The sequence below is a fragment of the Carlito syrichta genome, unplaced genomic scaffold, assembly GCF_000164805.1.
Source record: "Carlito syrichta isolate Samal-C Ts95f unplaced genomic scaffold, Tarsius_syrichta-2.0.1 Scaffold303707, whole genome shotgun sequence".
In the NCBI taxonomy this organism is placed as follows: Eukaryota; Metazoa; Chordata; class Mammalia; order Primates; family Tarsiidae; genus Carlito; species Carlito syrichta.
This window is the reverse complement of record NW_007247803.1, coordinates 240,128-258,526: the sequence shown is the minus strand read 5'-3', so window position 1 is coordinate 258,526 and position 18,399 is coordinate 240,128. Positions and strand designations below refer to the sequence as shown.

Below are 18,399 nucleotides of genomic sequence, written 5' to 3'. Positions count from 1 at the left end.
CCAAAAAAAAAAAAAAAAAAAAAGAGATTTTCCTTTTTTCCTTTTTAGACTCCAACCTGCATATTCTTTGACTTATTTTTTTGAGAAGCAATCCTTTTTAAGTCCTTAATATTTTTCTTTTTGGCAGTCTTTCCTTTTTGAGATTTGGATACAAAATGGATACCTAAAAACCCCAAACAATGGGGTTGGGGAGCTTCCAGGTTGGTGAAACTTTGGCCTGTCTTTTGTTTCTTCTCTTATTGTTCTAATAAACTTTTTTTAAAAACTTAAAATATATATTTTTTTTCTTTTTGTAGTTATCTCCCTATTCTACATAGAATACTTACATTAATGCTTCTTATCTTATTTCATTTTGTGCATTGTTTATTGACTTTCTGCTATGATGGATGAGGCTTTAATTCTTATACAATGGGGTTGGGGAGCTTTCTAACATAGCAATATTTTTAAAGTTGAAATGCACCTAACATAGTAATATTTTTTAGGTTAAATCAATAAACCATAGCTACATTACTACAAATATGTACTACTGTATTCTACAGAGCAAAGTAGAGTATTGTGATTATTTTTCCATTCGTGTATAACCATTGCTCCTCCCTGGAGTTTCTCCCCACTCCCGGAAGTTGATTATCTTTTCTTCCACTATATGTCTTTCTTATATTCTAGAAATCTCTTAAGCTCTTGGTCATAACATATTTTTCTACCAAGCACCACTAATTCTCTTAGTAGTTTATTAATTCCAACATTCTGTCGTGTTTTCATCTTCTTCAATTTCTGTACTGCTCTAGAAGGTAGTGGTGGGACTCAGAAACTGATACCCCAAAATATGTCGCTTTGACATGTTGAACCGAAGAAGTTGTTAGGACTCTCCGAACTTCTCCCCCATTCCCTGTCTCTCAATCCGTGTCTCCCAAAGCACAGTTGGTCTTTGAAGTTTCTTTTTTTTTTTTTTTAACTTTGCCAGGAAACAGCGTTTATTTGTGCCAGCACAAAGTCTGCGCCTGAAGTTTCTCATGTGCCTAAAGTCCAGACCTGCCAAAGAAGAAAACAATGACCTCTGGTCTCATCCCTGAGTCTGTCAACAAACCTGGACAGATTTTATCCCAAACCAGTCTACTCTGAGGGCCCACCATACTTTGTCCCAGACCATTATATAATCTTCAAATCAATTGAATTTCCTAAAAATCATTTACTAGCCCCCTAAAATCACACATACTTCCCTATCTCTCTTTCCCTTAAGAAGTAGGATAGAGGGGGCACACCTTGTCAACAAGCGTACCTGCATAATGAACATTTGTATACCTAAACCTGAATTGTATCCCACATCTTCAAAATAAAAAATTAGAATAAATAAATAAGTTCGGGGGGGGGCAAGAATGGTATATAACCATAGGTACCTCATCTGAATATTGGATAATGACTCTCCCCCATACATGCTAATAAATTTGTATGCCTTTTCTCTAAGCTATCTGCCTTTTGTGGGCCAGTTTTTCAATGAATCTTCAGAGGGCAAGGAGAAAATGTTCCCTTGGTCCTTACAGTAAGATTAGTTATGCTTATTTTTGTGATCCATCCTTTTCAGTTCTATTCAGGTGCCGTCTTTGTCTTCTTCAGGGCACTCAGGTAACCATGATTTGACCATCTCTGATTTAGGATCACTTCTTTATTGTGACCCAACTTCATTATTGAGCAGCAGGAAGAACACAGGCTCAACATCAGTCAGACTCAGATTCAAAACTTCAATCTATTACTTATCAAATATGTGATCTTATATCATGTAATCCCTCTGGTCCTTCATTTGCACTATGCATTAAGAAATACATTAGGAAGTTCTTCAAGAAATATGCATTTTTCTTACTGAGCACATACCACATCTCTAGGTACTATTCTAAACTCTTGATAGGCATTTCTTATTTAACCCTCATACCAACATTATAAAGTAGACAGTATCATAATCCTCACAACACATGAAGAATCTGAGGCATAGGGAGATTAAGTCATGTTGCCTGAGTTCACCCAGCAGCCAAGGGGTAGAGTCAGGAATCACATTCAGTCTCTCAACTACTGCATTGTGCTTCCCTTTGTGTGAACACACATTTCAATAAACAAGTTACCATGATCATAAACCATACGGCTTTCTCTTACACATTCTGTGTCCCAGGATTTATCTGTAAAGGATAGTCAGTCTTACAGAACATTTTGTTTAAAAAGCAATCATCTGTAACTATTCTCCAGGCAGAGCCAGAAGTCAGGATTGGCGAGTAGCATAGAAGGAATGAGTATGTTTCACCAAGCAGATGTGGGCCCACACGCTGAGCTTTAATGAACCTTCACCACTATATTATTTTATTAACCACCAGATGCATTATGCAAAAAGTTCACTTTGAATCTCCAGAAGTCCTGAATTGCAGCATCCTACAGCAGTACCTTGTTTGTCATCAAAAAGCAAGTCCATTCTCCTTAAGCTATTGCATTGATTTGTTTAGAGGATTACATGAAAATATGGTTGAAGCATCTCAAGAGATTAAGATGAATTTTACGTATACGCATGTAGATATAGAGAGAAAAGTAGGTAGGTAGATGGCTGGATAGATGACAGAAGATAGATAGATAGATAGATAGATAGATAGATAGATAGATAGATAGATAGATAGAGTGTATTCCTGGACATCACATCTAGAAATTCAGATTAAGTAGATCCAGGGAAAGCCCACATCACTGTCACTCAGGCTGGAGTACAATTGCACAATCACAGCTACCACAGCCTCAACCTCTTGGGCTCAGGCAATCCTTCCACTTCAGCCTTCCAGGTAGCTGGGACTACAGGTACGCATCACCATGCTTGACTAATTTATTTTATTTTATTGCAGAGATGAAGTCTTGCCATGTTGCCCAGGCTGGTTCTGAACTCCTGGACTTAGCTAATCCCCTTGCCTTGGCCTCCCAAATAGCTGGGATTACAGATGTGAGCCACCATGCCTGGCCACATTAAATATTTTTTTAAACGTTCTTCTGGTGTTTCAGTCAAGTGCAAGAATCGCTGCTCAAAGCACCTAGCTCAGTTATCATCTGGGAAATGTTAACTCTTCACTTGTTTTGCTTTTTCTCACATAGGATCCTGCAGTCAGTCAGTATTCTTCAACTTCTTTCTTTTCATCATAAGGATGTCTGCCCAAAGCTAACATATATATTTTCTATTTAGGTCATCATGGAAAGAAAGCCACCAGTTTGTTTCTTTGCAGATATTTCATTAACCTACACTATTTGTGTTTTCAATTGATTTTTCAGTTGAACTTTTCCTTGTCAATTTTTCATTTAGTTCCTATGGAAATATACTGAATTGTCATGTAGTACAGTTCACTTCACCAAACCAATGCCTCTGCCCCTTACACTCCCTCAGCTGTCCTATTCCCTCTTGGGTCTAAGCTGCCTGCTTTCTGGAGACCTGCAGAAGGAATTGTCCACTACATGGCCACAGAGATATGTTTACTTTGGGAATGAAGGAAGAACTAGAAAAAGAGTTTTAAAGTTATCTAATTATACAATTCCATGCTGCTTTCTTCTCCATACCAGTTCCCAATTTCTCAGCAGGGAGTGAGCAAATTGAAGAATATGGTGGGAAGGTTTTATGAGAATAGGAATGGGGACAGGATCAGGGTGCAGGTAGAAAAGATGCCATTATCCAAAGATTGATACCTTATACTTTAAGTCTAGGGAAAGGACTGAGAAAAACAGAGGTAGAGAGAGAGAGAGATTGATCTGGGTTAAGAGTAGCTAAAGGCCTTGTGCCAAATTGTCAGGAAGTATGAAGTCTATGACCTCAAAAATAGGATTATTTGCTGCTCTAGAAGGCTGAGGCAGAAGGATTACCTGAACCTACCAGGTCAAAGTTGCAGTGGTCATGAGCATGCCACTGCTCCCCAGCCTGGGTGAAAGAATGAGACTCCAAATCCAGAAAAAAAAAAAATAAGTAAAGTAAAGTATGCAGGTGGATTGTTCTCAATATATATTCAGTTTACATGTCCTGAGTTTGCCAGACAGTTTAGTTACCAGATGCCTGGCACCTTATTTTTACCTGGAGGACATATCCACAGGACAGGAAACACTGGCACTGGCTGGAGGAGTGAAGATACAGCAAGGTTGGGGCCAAGATGCATGATTTCTTTTTTTTTAATGTTACAGAACAAAAACCACAACTAAACATAAATACCATAGCATAAAAACATGCTGTGGAATGTTTTTATGCAGAATACCCATTGTAGAATACCTTCTGCTGTACCTGGCAAACTTTCACTTACTTTCCATTTATGCCTCAAAGCTACTGCCATAATCAACTATTTCATGGCCCCTCCAGGCATCCTATCTATTTTTCTCTGTTCTACCAGAACATTTTGAACTTACTGTGTACGGTAGTACCGTGTTCATCAAGGTGTGTTTTAAGTAATTGAATACATCTATCTCCCAATTACATTTTGAGCTTCTCTTGGGAACAGTGTTTATTAATCTTCTCAGTACTTCTGGGGTAGTGCCCTGATGGATAAAGAGGGGGTAGCTTACAGATGAGCAGTGGTAAACACAATGAAAATGAACAGCCTAAAAGATTTGAATAATATATAAGCATGAGACCCTATCTAGTGCACTCCTCACTCAGTGAGAGACTAAAATTCAAGTCCATGATTGACTAGACTGAAAATCCAGTTGCTGAAATCTGGGCTGAAAAGGTGGTGGCAATTTGTCAGAGCTCTCAGATTCTTGTCAATGTGTTAAATTTCCCCTGTATAGAGGTTAAGAGGGCTGGCTTTAAAGTCAGACAGCCTGGAATTTACTAGTTTGAGACCACAGGCAAATCACTGCCTCTCAAAGCTTATCTCCTCATCTGTGAGATGGGGATATAATAGTTTCCACTTTACCAGGTTACTGTGAAAATTAAATGAGAAAATAAGTACTAACCTCGATACTCAATAAATTAAGACTACTACCACCACCATGATTATATTTATTATCATCAAACCTGATTTGCACAAGGAGAAAAAATAGTGCTCTGCAATAATCAATCAACCAGAAAAATAAATAAAACTATCAATCACTAGTCATGCATTATGAATATCAGAAAATCTTGCATAAAACTTAAAAGTAGAGGTAAAGTACTAAGGCAAGGTTGTCTGCATGCTTGTGATGCAGGTAAGGGTGTCTATGAGTCTATAGGGTGTGTGTGTGTGTGTGTGTGTGTGTGTGTGTGTGTGTGTGTGTGTGTATACACACGCGTGAGAAAGTGAGAATAAGATGGGAGAGGGCTATGAATTAATAATAGTTCCAGGTTTGATTTCATCATGCACCTTATAAAATAGAACAAGTGACTTCCATGAGTGAATTGTACCACTCCAAAATTCATATGTTCAAGTCACATCTTCAGTATGACTGTATTTGGAGTCTTTAAGGAGGAGGTTAAGGTTAAATAAGGTCATAAAGGTAGACCCTTAATTCAATAGTATTAGGGCCCTGATAAGAAGAGAAAGAAATGCTAGGAGAATGCACAGAAAAAGGCCATGAGAGGACACAGCTAAGAAGACAGCTGACGTCAAGCCAAGGACAAAGTCTTCATCAGAAAACCACCCTACCAGGACCATGATCTTGAACTTTCAGCCTCTAGAATTGCGAAAAAATAAGTATCTGTTGTTTAAACCTCTCAGTCTGTGGTATTTCGTTATGGCAGTCTTAGCAGGCTAATACAGTACACTGAACAATACCAGTCTTAACCAGGCACAGTGGTGCACATCTGTAGTCCCAGCTACACAGGAGGCTGAGGTGAGAGAATTGAGCCTGGAAGTTTGAATCCAGCCTGGGGAACAACATAGTGAGACCCCCATCTCCCTATCATTACTAATAATAACAGTAATATTTTGTTTCTCACAAAATTTTCTGTCTCTGGAAGCGGGGATATTCTCAGTGGACCTCACCACTTCCTATGTATACCCAAGCCTTCTTCCCACTCAGGAGCCAGGAGTAAGCCCCTACATCAAAGTCTTCTCAGTATTTGTCTAGGGAGCAAATACTAATGGCAGATAATATTGGCAGATAATACTTATCTGTTAAAGACATTTTTCTTTAAAAAAAAAATTACTTTAGAGTTGTGGAGAAAAGTGAGAATTTACGACCTAAGTAAATTGCATGCAGGCGAAGTCTGGGCTTCTGGCTGGCCGTCTCTCCCCCTGAGAGTGGAACAGGTACACAGTGTGTTGCTGGTACTCAGTGTGTTGCCATGTGCTCCCCTCCCTCCTGCCTACCTCTCTGCCTTAACAGTGTCCAACGTCTGCTGATCCCACCCTTGTGCTCTTGTGACCAGTGATCAGGGTTCACTTATGAGTGAGAACATGGCATTATTCAGTTCTTTGATTCTACGGTATGAGGTATGACAATTAAGCTCACAAACTCATCCTAGAAAAAGTGCTACATGTCTCATTGCTAAATATCACTATAGTCACCTTTGAAGTACTCCCTTTGGGAAGGTATGCACTGATGTCAGTGTACTCCACTCATCAAATGTTGGGAGCCAGCCGTGGAGGCCTGCCTGAGCTTTAGGGATCCAGGCGGGCTGCAGACCTTGAGACCACCAGGCTGGTTCAGGAGCTGAAGGCCCATTCCCTCCTCCTTTCTTTGTTGTTTAGCATTACCCACTGGCAGGGATTTTGATGATCCAAGCATGAAGTCCTGAGAATATGACAGGCATGGCTGACTCTAGGGATCCATTGTTCCCATTTCTCACAGACTGTGGTTTCGGCTTTAAACTTAACACTGCTCAAACTCAGATCACATTTGGGAGCCTTATACATGATACAAGCTTCTTTATTTTTCTTTATTTTTTATTTATTTATTTATTTTTTGGGGGTTGGAGTCTCACTCTGTCACCCAGACTGGAGTGGAGTGGCCGCTCCCGGCCACCGCAACCTCACCTGCTGGGCTCCGGTGATCCTTCCGCCTCAGCCTTCCATAGCTGGAACTACAGGCGCGCGCTACCACGCCCAACTAATTTTTTTGATTTATTGTAGAGATGAGGTCTCGCCTGCCCAGGTGGGTTTCGAACCCGCGGTATCAGTCAATCCGCTCACCTCAGTCTCCCAAAGGTGCGGAATTACAGACTGAGCCACCGAGCCCGGCCAAGCTTCTTTATAAGATTTAAAAATATATTTGTAGAATTAGTATATACATTTGGAGAGTTGCTTCCAGCTTTAGATGATTATCTAGGGTTACCAGAAATGGCCCAGCACGAACTTTGGGCTGGGCCACATCCCTAAGGGCCCAGCGTCCATTTTGGGCTGGGCTGCATTCTTTTAATACGTTCTTTAGTTACAATTAGTGTAAGTTTTTTCTACTTATAATAGAAACTGAATTCATAGAAAGTATTTTAGAATAGGTCATGCTACGTCAGGGAATTATGTTAGTCCAAGCATGATCAAACACAATACTATAAGGTTTTATAAAAATACAGCTAACTTATGAAATTTCATTGTTCCCACCTTCTACTAATTGTGATTTTGGCTTTAGTACAATTACAGTTTGTGTGTGGGTTTTATTTTAGAAACTTTATTACTGATGATCAACCTTATATATCAGGATTAGGAATTAGAAACTTTTATAGAACTTAAGATAGATACATAGGATTTTAGAATAGCCATTTTGTTAAGAGATCATAATCAATTGTTCCTGGAAATGGCCCAGCGTGATCTTTGGACTGGGCCGCATTCTTTAGGAACTGGTCTGACCTATAATTAAGAGCTTTTTATAGTACAGGTAAAGTTAGCACAAGTCAGTCATTAGGTGTTGGGTATGCATAAGTTTTAGAAGTTATTGATTATTAGGATTTTATGATATTAAAACTGTTGTATTGCTTTTGAGGAACATAAACCAAGCATAAGGAACAGTGAGATAATTTTGGGATTGTCCTTCCTCATGCTTGGGGAAAATGCCTGGTGGGCGGGGACGCCCCGACCCACCTTGCTTTGTGTTCATGTAAAACTCTTGTGATTTGATTAAGATTGTCCTTTCTCGTGCTAAGGAAAACGCCTGGTGGGTGAGGACGCCCTCCACCCACCTGGCTTTGTGTTCATGTAAAACTCTTATGATTTGATTGGGGTCGTCCTTCCTCATTCCTAAGGAAACGCCTGGTGGGTGGGGGACGCCCCTCACCTACCTGGCTTTGTGCCCACGTGAAAGTCTTGTGATTTAACATGTGAAAGTTTGGGATAAAAGACTCATGGCTGGTCCCAATAAACGGCTTCTGCTCATTTCACTGAACAGTAGTCCACTTTCTTTCTTTCTCTTTATATCTATCCCTCCATCTTTCTTTCAATATCTATCCCTACTACAGAATCGGCTTCTGCACTGGACAGAGTCCAGTCTCTTTCTTCCCTTCTATTTCTCCAGAATGTTCGCCGACGCTGGCCCCCCATAATCAAAGCAATTTTGGAACTCTTTTTCTGGAATGGCCATCAGAGCTGTCATCATATTACCTTTGATGTCCTGAATGTCATCCAAATGTATTCCTTTCAGTATTTCCTTTATCTTTGAGTAAATAAAAAAGTAATTGAGGGTCAGATCAGGTGAGTGGGAAAGGTGTTCCAATATAGTTATTTGTTTACTGACTAAAAATTCCCTCACAGACACTACTGTGTGAGCTGGTGCATTGTCATGATGCAAGAGTTCCTTTGGGCCGGGCTCAGTGGCTCAGCCTGTAATTCCGTGCCTTTGGAGATTGAGGTGAGTGGATTGCCTGAGCCCGTGGGTTCGAGACCCGCTTGGGTCTCATCTCTATAATAAATCAAAAAATGAGCCGGGCGTGGTAGCGCGCGCCTGTACTTCCAGCTACTTGGAAGGCTGAGGCAGAAGGATCACCGGAGTTCAGCAGGTTGAGGCTGCGGTGGCTGGAAGCAGCCACTGCACTCCAGTCTGGGTGACAGAGTGAGACTCCAACTCAAAAAAACAAGCAAACAAAGAGCTCCTTTGGGACTATTTTTACACACCACCTTTCTTATGCCAAGATTTTCAGTTAAGATTTTCCTGTTTCTCCATCAATGTTTATTTGTTCTGCTATGCTTCTCACAGTCAGCCAACAATTTTGATGCATAATTTAATGAATTTTTGCAAGGTTTTCATCAGTTCTGCTTGTTACTGGGTGTCCTGATCTCTCTTCATCTGTGACACTTTCTCTCCCCTCAGAGAAATGTTTAATCCATTTGTACACTGCCATTTTCTTCATGGTATCGTCCCACTAACTTGACTAACATGTCCCTGATTTCACTTCCTTTCTTGCCAAGTTTTTTTTTTCATCCAAAATCTTTTTAATAAGAGGGCAGGAAGGTCCAGAATTAGTGGACCTCTGGCATGCTTGAACTTCCAGCTTCTGGAGCGGTCATAGGGTTTGTTGTGTCTGTGCAAGGACCAGAGAACAGTTTGGTGCTTGGGGGAGTCCAGGACCAAGTGGTTGAAAGTGAGGATCCCCTCCACCACCTCCCCTACCCCACCCTGCCTTGAGGATATGTCTGTGGGCCGGGCTGCTCACATGCAGTGCACACACCTTCAGTTTGGGCACCTCCTGAACCCACACGTCATCTGTTATGGTCCCTACAACCATTGCCATCTTGGTTTTCCAGCCAGGAAGCTTTATCTTCTGGATCATTCAGAAAAGGGACAGAAGCGGCTGGTTGCTGCGACCCATAAACAACCTCTTCAGCACAACCTTGTCAAAGGTGAAGTTGGTTACTCTAGTCAGAGACCAGTACAGCTTGACCAACAGCTTCAGGTAGATGTCCTGGCTTTTGGGCACCTTGCGCCGAACCTTTCTGTCCTAGCTGTGACAGATGCTGACTCCCACGATGGCACCTCCTCCTCGGCCAGGTCCAGAAAGGGAGAAGGGTCAGGTAGACAGGGAAAGCCTCCAGTCCATTCTTGCCAAGTTTAACAAGAAATGTAATGTTTGTTCATTGTTCTAATTCAAGCACCAAGATCCTCACAACAGCACACAAAAACATTTAGCAACAATAATGAATGCCACGCAGCAAGACTCCATGCCACATGGACATAACACAGGTGTAAGACACTGATACACCAAGGTAATGAAACCTTACTGAGTTGTTTGTACAGTGTTGCCAATGTAAGTGCACAGTGGCAAGTTCGCAAACTTAATGATCAGACCCTGTAGTTCACGTAGTATGATAGTCTCCAGTTGCATCCATGGCTGTGAAGACCATGATTTTGTTCTTTATGGCTGCATAATATTCCATCATGTATATTCACCACATTTTCTCTATCCAGTCCACTTTTGATGGACATTGGATTAGCTCCACATTTTTGCTATTGTAAATAGTGCTGAAATGAATATATGTATACAGGTGTCCTTTTGGTAGAGCAATTTATGTTCCTCTGGGTATACCCCCAGAAGAGGGATTGCTGAATTATATGGAAGCTCAATTTTTAGTTTGAAAAATTGCCATATTGCTATCCACAAAGGTTGAACTCGCGTTTCTTTCCTCTCTGTAGTTGCACCAGCACCTTTTATTTATTTAATTTTTTTGAGTTGGAGTCTCACTTGGTCGCCCAGACTGGAGTGCAGTGGCCGCTTCCGGCCACCACAGTCTCAACCTGCTGGGCTCTGGCGATTCTTCCACCTCAGCCTTCCAAGTAGCCGGAATTACAGGCATGCGCTACCATGCCCTGCTGATTTTTTGATTTATTGTAGAGATGAGGTCTCGCTGCCCAGGTGGGTCTCGAACCCTTGGGCTCACGCAATCCACTCACCTCACCCTCCCAAAGGCGCGAGATTACAAGCTAAGCCACCGAGCCCGGTGACCAGCACCTTTTATTTTTTACTTTTTTTTTTTTTTTTGAGTTGGAGTCTCACTGTAACCCAGACTGGAGTGCAGTGACACGCTCATGGCCACCACAGCTTCTACTTGCTGGGCTCAAGCGATCCACTTCTCAACCACCATGTCTTCACATTCATCTGTGTTAAGCTTGATAAAGTCCCACTTCTTTGAGATATGGATCTTCTGGCAACCAGGGAACTTGAACCTGGCCCTGCATAAGGCCTGAATCACATGCTCCTTGCTCTGCAACTTGGTGTGGATTGACATGATGACTCAGCCAATGTGCACCCTGGCCACAGTGCCCTGGGGCTTCCCAAAGACACCTCACATACCTGTTTGGAGCCTGTCAGTCCCAGCATGGGACTACATCTTGTTGACGTGGATAACGTAGAAGGGGTGGAACCTCACTCAGATATGAAAGCCATCTTTGCCACAACTTTTTACTATGTACTTGTTGGCACAAATACGGGCAGCCTCCAAGGTTTCAGAGGCCAGCTGTTAATTTTCATCCGATACAGAGTAAGAACTCATCTACTTTTGCCTTCTTCCACCCCAGGTCAAAGATGTGAATCTTGGCATCAGGGACACCTTGGCAGAAGCAAGATTTTGGATACGGCTTGTTCTTGCAATACTGGTAACACCGGGTGGGGCAACGGCCCATGGTGACACCAGGATCTTCAGTGGCATGCCAAAGGAAAAGAGACACAGTCAGTTTTTTAACTTTTTTTTTTAGTTGAAGTCTCACTCTTTGTCACCCAGGCCGGAGCGCAGTGGCATGACAATCATCCTTACCAGTGTTAGGTGGTAACTCATTGTACTTTGGATTTGCATTTCTCTGATGATTATGAAGCTGAGGGTTCTTTTCATGTGCTCATTGGCTGTTTGTATGTCTTCCTTTGAGAAGTGTCTGTTCATCCTTTGCCCATTATTTATTTACTTTCCTGAGTTTTCACATTTGTTGATTTTTATTCACACTCTCTTTTTCAATACAATGTACAGCCTCATCCCCATTTCCAGTCTGATTATAGAAGTGCTGGGTGGCAGAAGGTTTGGAATAAATACACCAAAAAAAAAAGCAATGCTGTGGATCTAAGTTGCGTGCAACAGACTCTATAAGGGCAGAGAAAGTGTCTGAAAAATAAAAAAGAAAGTAAGACAACGTAACTGGAAGGTTTCAGCTAAAGTTCGTTTGGTCATCTTTGCTCCGTGTTTAAGGATGTGCGTGAACCCGATGTAATTAAAATTCCCCTTTTTGTCAATAGGTGCTTCTCTGTACAGCTTGTCCACTTCCTCATCTGTGAACCCATCCTCCATGGTTGTCAGCAGCTCTCTCAGGTAATCTTCCTGGATGGTACCTGTTGCTTCTTCATCAAAGCAAGCAAAAGCATTTCTGATGGCATCTTCAGGATCCATCCCTTTTAACTTCTCACCAAACATGGTGAGGAACATGGTGAAGTTGATGGGCCCTGGGGTCTCATTCATCATGGCATCAAGATAAACATCAGTGGGATTCTTCCCTAGAAAAGCAAGCATAAGCCGGGCTCGGTGGCTCAGCCTGTAATCCCGTGCTTTGGGAGGCTGGGGTGAGTGGATTGCCCGAGCCCGCAGGTTCGAGACCCGCTTGGGCAACTTGGTGACACCTCATCTCTACAATAAATCAAAAAAAATTAGCCAGGCGTGGTAGCATCCACCTGTAGTTCCAGTTACTTGGAAGGCTGAGGCGGAAGGATCACCAGAGCCCAGCAGATTGAGGCTGCATTGGCCGGGAGCGGCCACTGCACTCCAGTCTGGGTGACAGAGTGAGACTCCAACTCAAAAAAAAAAAAAAAAGAAAGAAAGAAAAGCAAACATATCATGTAAAATCTTCCTTGTCGATGAAACCATCTCTGTTCTGATCAATCATATTGAAGACCTGTTTGAACTCCTGTGTTGTGACTGGTCAAGCATGGCAAGTACACTGGACGTTGCATGCTGAGGGCGCTTCTTGGTGGTCTTGGTCTTTGCCTTTTTGCTTGACATGGTGGCTGTTTAATTCCGGTGTCAACCACCAGGACTGGCGCTGCCCTGCGCGAGACGAGGAGGGGTGGTGAAGAGAGCTGGGTTCTTTATTTTTTTTAGATTAGAAAATATAGTTTACTTAAAAGCAAATTAGAGAGAGAGAGAAAGAGAGAGAGAGAGAAGGTTCACCTCCCCAGGGTAGGATAGGGGGCCAAAGCCAGGAAGCATGGTGACAGCCATAGCTCAAAGAGCACATGGCCATACTAGAGTCTAGCAAGGCAATGGCCTATTTCTTTTTAAAAATTTTTTGAGTTACATTTGCTTTTGAGAACTTGGCTATGAATTCATTGTCTACTCTGCTATCCAGGAGGTCATTCCCTAAGTTTTCTTCCAAGATTCTTATATTTGAGGTTTCACACTTGTGTTTTAGTTAATTTTTGTGTATGGTGACAGGTAGGGGTCCAGTTTCATTCTTCTGCATGTGGCTAGTAAATATGGTTTCCTTTCTCCAATGTTTGTTTTTGATGCCTTTGTCAAAGAGGAGCTGGTTGAGGAACCGTGATTTTCTGTCCTGTTCCAGTGGTCTATGTCTCTATTCTTATACCAATACCAAACTGTCCAGTTACTGTAGTCTTATAATAAAGTTTAAAGTCTGGACGCGTAAAGCCTCTAACATTGTTCCTTTTGCTGAGGATTGTTTTAGGTTTTCCTTTTTTGTTTTTTGTTTTTTTTTTGCCTCCATATGAATTTCTGTATTAAAATCATATGAATAGCAAATGTGAAGCCATGATTCAAATTCAAAGATCTTCATTTCTGAGTAAATATCTTTAAGTGGACTCATTCTGTTACAATAGAACACGGCTTCTTCCCACGGTTTCACCAACCTGGCACACAGGAGGTAGTCATAAAGCTTGGCTGAATGCATGACCAAAAATTAGACATGCCAACTTGTCTTATTCACACTAGTTTAGATAGATAGATAGATAGATAGATAGATAGATAGATAGATAGATAGATAGATAGATAGAGTAATTGTGTAATACATATTACACTTTAGTTTATGGTGCTTTACTTTGGACATGTGGAAAGATAAAGTTAAAAATCTACTAGAGGATAAACTTGCATAAAGTTGCTCAAAAATTAAATTATCAGGAGCCTGCACAGAAGTGTTTAAATTTGCTAATGAATTCCTCAACATTACCCTTTTAATGCTGGATTTAAATAATTCACAGATGTACTTTTTGTTTTTATCTCTTTTTTAGCAGGATCAGTTTTTACTTTCTCCCTTACCTTTGGAAAAAGCATCTGTTCGGGATTTCTCATGTTCCCAAGGCTACAGCTAGAGCATGGAATTAGCTGATGCGTAAAAGGGATTGCCATGTGCTTCCACCTCCTGCCCTACCCCAAGCTATTACCGCTACTGCTGACTGCGCAGACAGAGCAGCTAGGAAGAGCAAAGAGTCTCAGATTCTGCTTTACTCAAGGAACAGGGGGGAAAAAAAAGAAAGAATTAAGATTTAGCCTACCTACCTATTTCTTCCTCTTAAATACACAGAAAACTTTTTTTATCCAAAGTTTTGAGCTTCTAGCAGCCTGGGGTATACAAGTCATTAATGTCTTCATACTTCTAAAATACTTTATGTTTCTGGAGCTTCATGTTGGTTAATTAGTTGTTTTCTTTCTCTGTTTATATAGCAACTAAATAAACCTGAATAAAATTTCACTTAATGCCTAATCTTAGATCATACATAACTTGAGATAAACTTTTTTTATTATCATAAATTGAAATGAACAAACAATGAAATAAACAGAAACTTATTTCTACAGTAAGCATCCACCACTTTCTAATTTTCTTTTCCAGAAATATTTGAGGAAGGAAAAAGAAGAAAATGACGCCTGCTTTAATCCCTATATTGGACTTTTACATAGGCTAATTTTGTTCACTTTTTAAAAAGGCACACTTTTTTTGTTGTTTAGATTTTCTATTTTAAACATTTGTTTTCTATAGTTTCTAATGGGGGTTGAGCAAACTTACAACTTTTTTCCTTTTCTTTCAGATCTTTCTGGGCATTTAAGCAACAAAAAAAAGTGAAAACTGAGATGGTAGCTGGGATAGTATACAGTAACTTAATTCTTTTGCACATATCACCAATTTAGCAAAAGCTTTTTTTTTTTTGAGTTGGAGTCTCACTCTGTCGCCCAGACTGGAGTGCAGTGGCTGCTCTCGGCCACTGCAGCCTCGACCTGCTGGGCTCCGCCTCCACCTCAGCCTTCCAAGTGGCTGGAACTACAGTCGCGTGCTACCATGCCCAACTAATTTTTGATTTATTGTAGAAATAAGGTCTCGCCAAGTTGCCCAGGAAGGTCTCGAACCCGCGGGCTCAGGCAATCCACTCATCTCAGCCTCCCAAAGGGGTGGGATTACAGACTGAGCCACCGAGCCCGGTTAGCAAAAACTTTTAAGGATCCAGAAAAAAAGTTATTTCTTCACATTCAGGCTTAACTAGCCAGAAAAAAAATAATTCAAAATATGCAAAAGAAAAAATGTGCAAAATATTGCAAGTAAAATGATGTATCTGCTTATAAATTTGATGAAGAATATTTTAATAATTAGAGTTGAGTCCTAATATTTAATTAGGGGAAGGAGGAGAACAGCTGAAAACTTTTTAAAAGGCAATCACAATCATACACAAAAATATGATATCAAAACAAAAACCATTTTTGATAGATAATGAAAAAAGCAGAATTTGATACTAAAAATAAATACCTGAAAAAAGAGTCATGGTAACTAATACACCACAGTATCAGATATTTGCACCATGAAGAAGTCTGGGAGAATAGAAATGATCCTGAGAAGCTAATCCACAAACAAACTTGAAAATGGTTTTTATTTTAAAACTTCTTATAAGAAACTGACCAATCAAATATCACAAAATGATAAGTGGCCGGGCTTGGTGGCTCAGTTTGTAATCCCAGCACTTTAGAAGGCCAAGGCGAGTGGATTGACTGAGCCCTTGTGTTCGAGAACAGCCCAGGCAACTTGGTGAGACCTCGTCTCTACAATAAAAAATCAAAATATTAACAGGGTGTGGTAGCGTGAGCCTGTAGTTCTAGCTACTTGGAAGGCTGAGGGGGAAGGATTGCCAGAGCCCTGCAGGTCGACGCTGGGGTGGCCATGAGCATGCCACTGCACTCCAGCCTAGGCAACAGAGTGAGACTCCAACTCAAAAAAAATGACAGTAAATTGTAAGCTAACTAACTAAATTATCCAACACTTTTCTTTTTTAAAAGTTAGAATTGCTTTAAAATTTTCTTCCATTTGTAAGAGAGAAAGAATATATAAATATTTTAAATGTAGGGTTTTATATTCAAATGTTTTTTCTTTATTTTCTTTCTTATTGTAATTTAGAAATAACATGTCCTTAATCCAGATGCAAAAGAAACGGTGGCTGCTATGAGCTCAGGTAACACCTGCGTTTGCGTAGGTTAGTTATGTATTGGGGAACTGAGAACCTGGACTTCCGCTCTAGGCAGGTAGGAGGAAGATACAAACCAGCAGAACAGATTTTAAAAACTGTGGCCCTCTCCTCTCCCCATGCAAGCATCTATAAGCAGATAGACACTTATTTTTATTCTTTTAAGTCGAGGGTACCCAGTAAAGTATTAAAACTAATGAATGAGTTCAACAAGATTGCAGGATACAAGATTAATCGCAAAAAATCAGCAGTATTACTCTATTTGTTTTGTGTGTGTGTCTTTTTTTTTTTTAAAGATGTGGGGTACAATTCAGGGTTAGGTATACAAATGTTCATTATGCAGGTAGTTACTATATATTTGTGATTAAGAACACAATTCAGGCCTGGTTTAGTGGCTCAGCCTGTAATCCCAGCACTTTGGGAGGTCAAGGCAAGTGGATTGCCTGAACCCACAGGTTCGAGACTAGCCCAGGCAACTCAGTGAGATCTGGTCTCTACAATAAATAAAAAATTAGCCGAGTGTGGTAGCATGTGCCTGTAGTTCTGCTACTTGGAAGGCTGAGGCAGAAGGATCCCCGTAGTCCAGCAGGTCAGTGCTGGGGTGGCCGTGAGCATGCGTGCCACTGCACTCTACCCTGGGCAACTGAATGAGACTTCAACTCAAAAAAAAAAAAGAAAGAAAGAAAGAAAGAAAAGAACACTATTCAATTATAATAATATCAAAAAGAATAAATACTTAATAATTATTTAGTTGATCGGGCACAGTGGCTCACACCTATAATCCCAACACTTTGGGAGGCCAAGGTGAGAGGATTGCCTGAGTCTATGGGTTTGAGACCAGCTTGGGCAACTTGACAAGACCTCATCTCTATGATAAATGAAAAAATTAGCTAGGCAAGATGGTGCATACCTGTAGTTCCAGTTACTTGGAAGCGGAGACAGAAGAATCCCTGAGCCTAGAGGACTGAGGCTGCGATAGCCATGAGCACACCACTGCAGTCTAGAGCCTGGGTGACAGAGTGACATTCCAATTAAAAATAAAATATATATTATATATATATGAAATATATATATATTATATTTGTGATGAAGAGTCCAAAAATGAAATTAAGAACACAATTCTTGCCTGGATCCATGGCTCAGCCTGTAATCCCAGTACTTTGGGAGACTAAGGTGAGTGGATTGCCTGAACCCGCAGGTTCGAGACTAGCCCAGGCAACTTGGTGAGACCTGGTCTCTACAATAAATAAAAAATTAGGCTTTTAAATAAATAAATATATATATATATTATATATATAATATATATATATTTAGAAAAAGAAGTGCCAAACTTACATTCTGAAAACCACAAAGCATTGTTGAAATTAAAAATATAAATAAATGGAAAATATTTTGTCAATGGATTGATAAGATGGCCGTACTACCCAAACTAATCTACAGATTCAATGCAATCTCTATCAGAATCCCAGATGACTTCTTTATAGATATTGAATAATTGAATCTAAAATCCATATGTAGTTATAAGGGATTCAGAATAGCCAAAACAATCTTGAAATATAATAACAAAATGGAGAACTCACAAGTCTCAATTTCAAGACTTAGTAACAGTAATCAAGACAGTATGTAAGTACAAGGATAGATACATAGATCAATGGAATAGAACTAAAAGTTCAGAAATAAAATCAAGTGTTTATGTTCAACTGATCTTTCACAAGTGTGTATGGACCATTTAATGGGGAGAAAGAATCATTTTTTTCAACAAATAATGTGGATAAAACAAGTAGTCATATGCAAAATAATGAAATTGAATCTTTATACTGTACACACAAAAAAATTATCTCAACATCAATCAAAGACCCAAAAGTGAGTGCTAAAGATGCTAAGAAAGCATAGGGGTAAATCTTCATGGCCTCAAATTTGGGAACGGATTTTTAAATATGACACAAAAGAATGAGAAACAAAAAAGTTAGAGAATTTGGACTTTTTCAAAATTAAAAATGTTTGTGCTTCAAAGAATGTCACCAAGAAAGTGATCTTCTCAATGCAATTCCTATCAAATGTCAATAACA

The 18,399-nt window shown here is 40.3% G+C and overlaps 3 pseudogenes across 1 annotated transcript in view; all 3 read right to left on the bottom strand.

Annotated features, from left to right (window-relative positions):
• Positions 1 to 4,154, bottom strand: part of LOC103261464 — an 11,916-nt pseudogene extending 7,762 nt beyond the window's left edge. Inside the window, exon 1 of the transcript XR_002482023.1 lies at positions 4,073 to 4,154. The product of XR_002482023.1 is annotated as a ferritin heavy chain pseudogene (transcript). The remainder of the gene's footprint in view (positions 1 to 4,072) is intronic.
• Positions 4,155 to 10,998: 6,844 nt separating this feature from the next.
• On the bottom strand, positions 10,999 to 11,517 carry LOC103261463 (annotated as a pseudogene).
• A 296-nt stretch (positions 11,518 to 11,813) lies between these two features.
• LOC103261461 lies at positions 11,814 to 12,925 on the bottom strand (annotated as a pseudogene).
• Between the last annotated feature and the right edge of the window lie 5,474 nt (positions 12,926 to 18,399).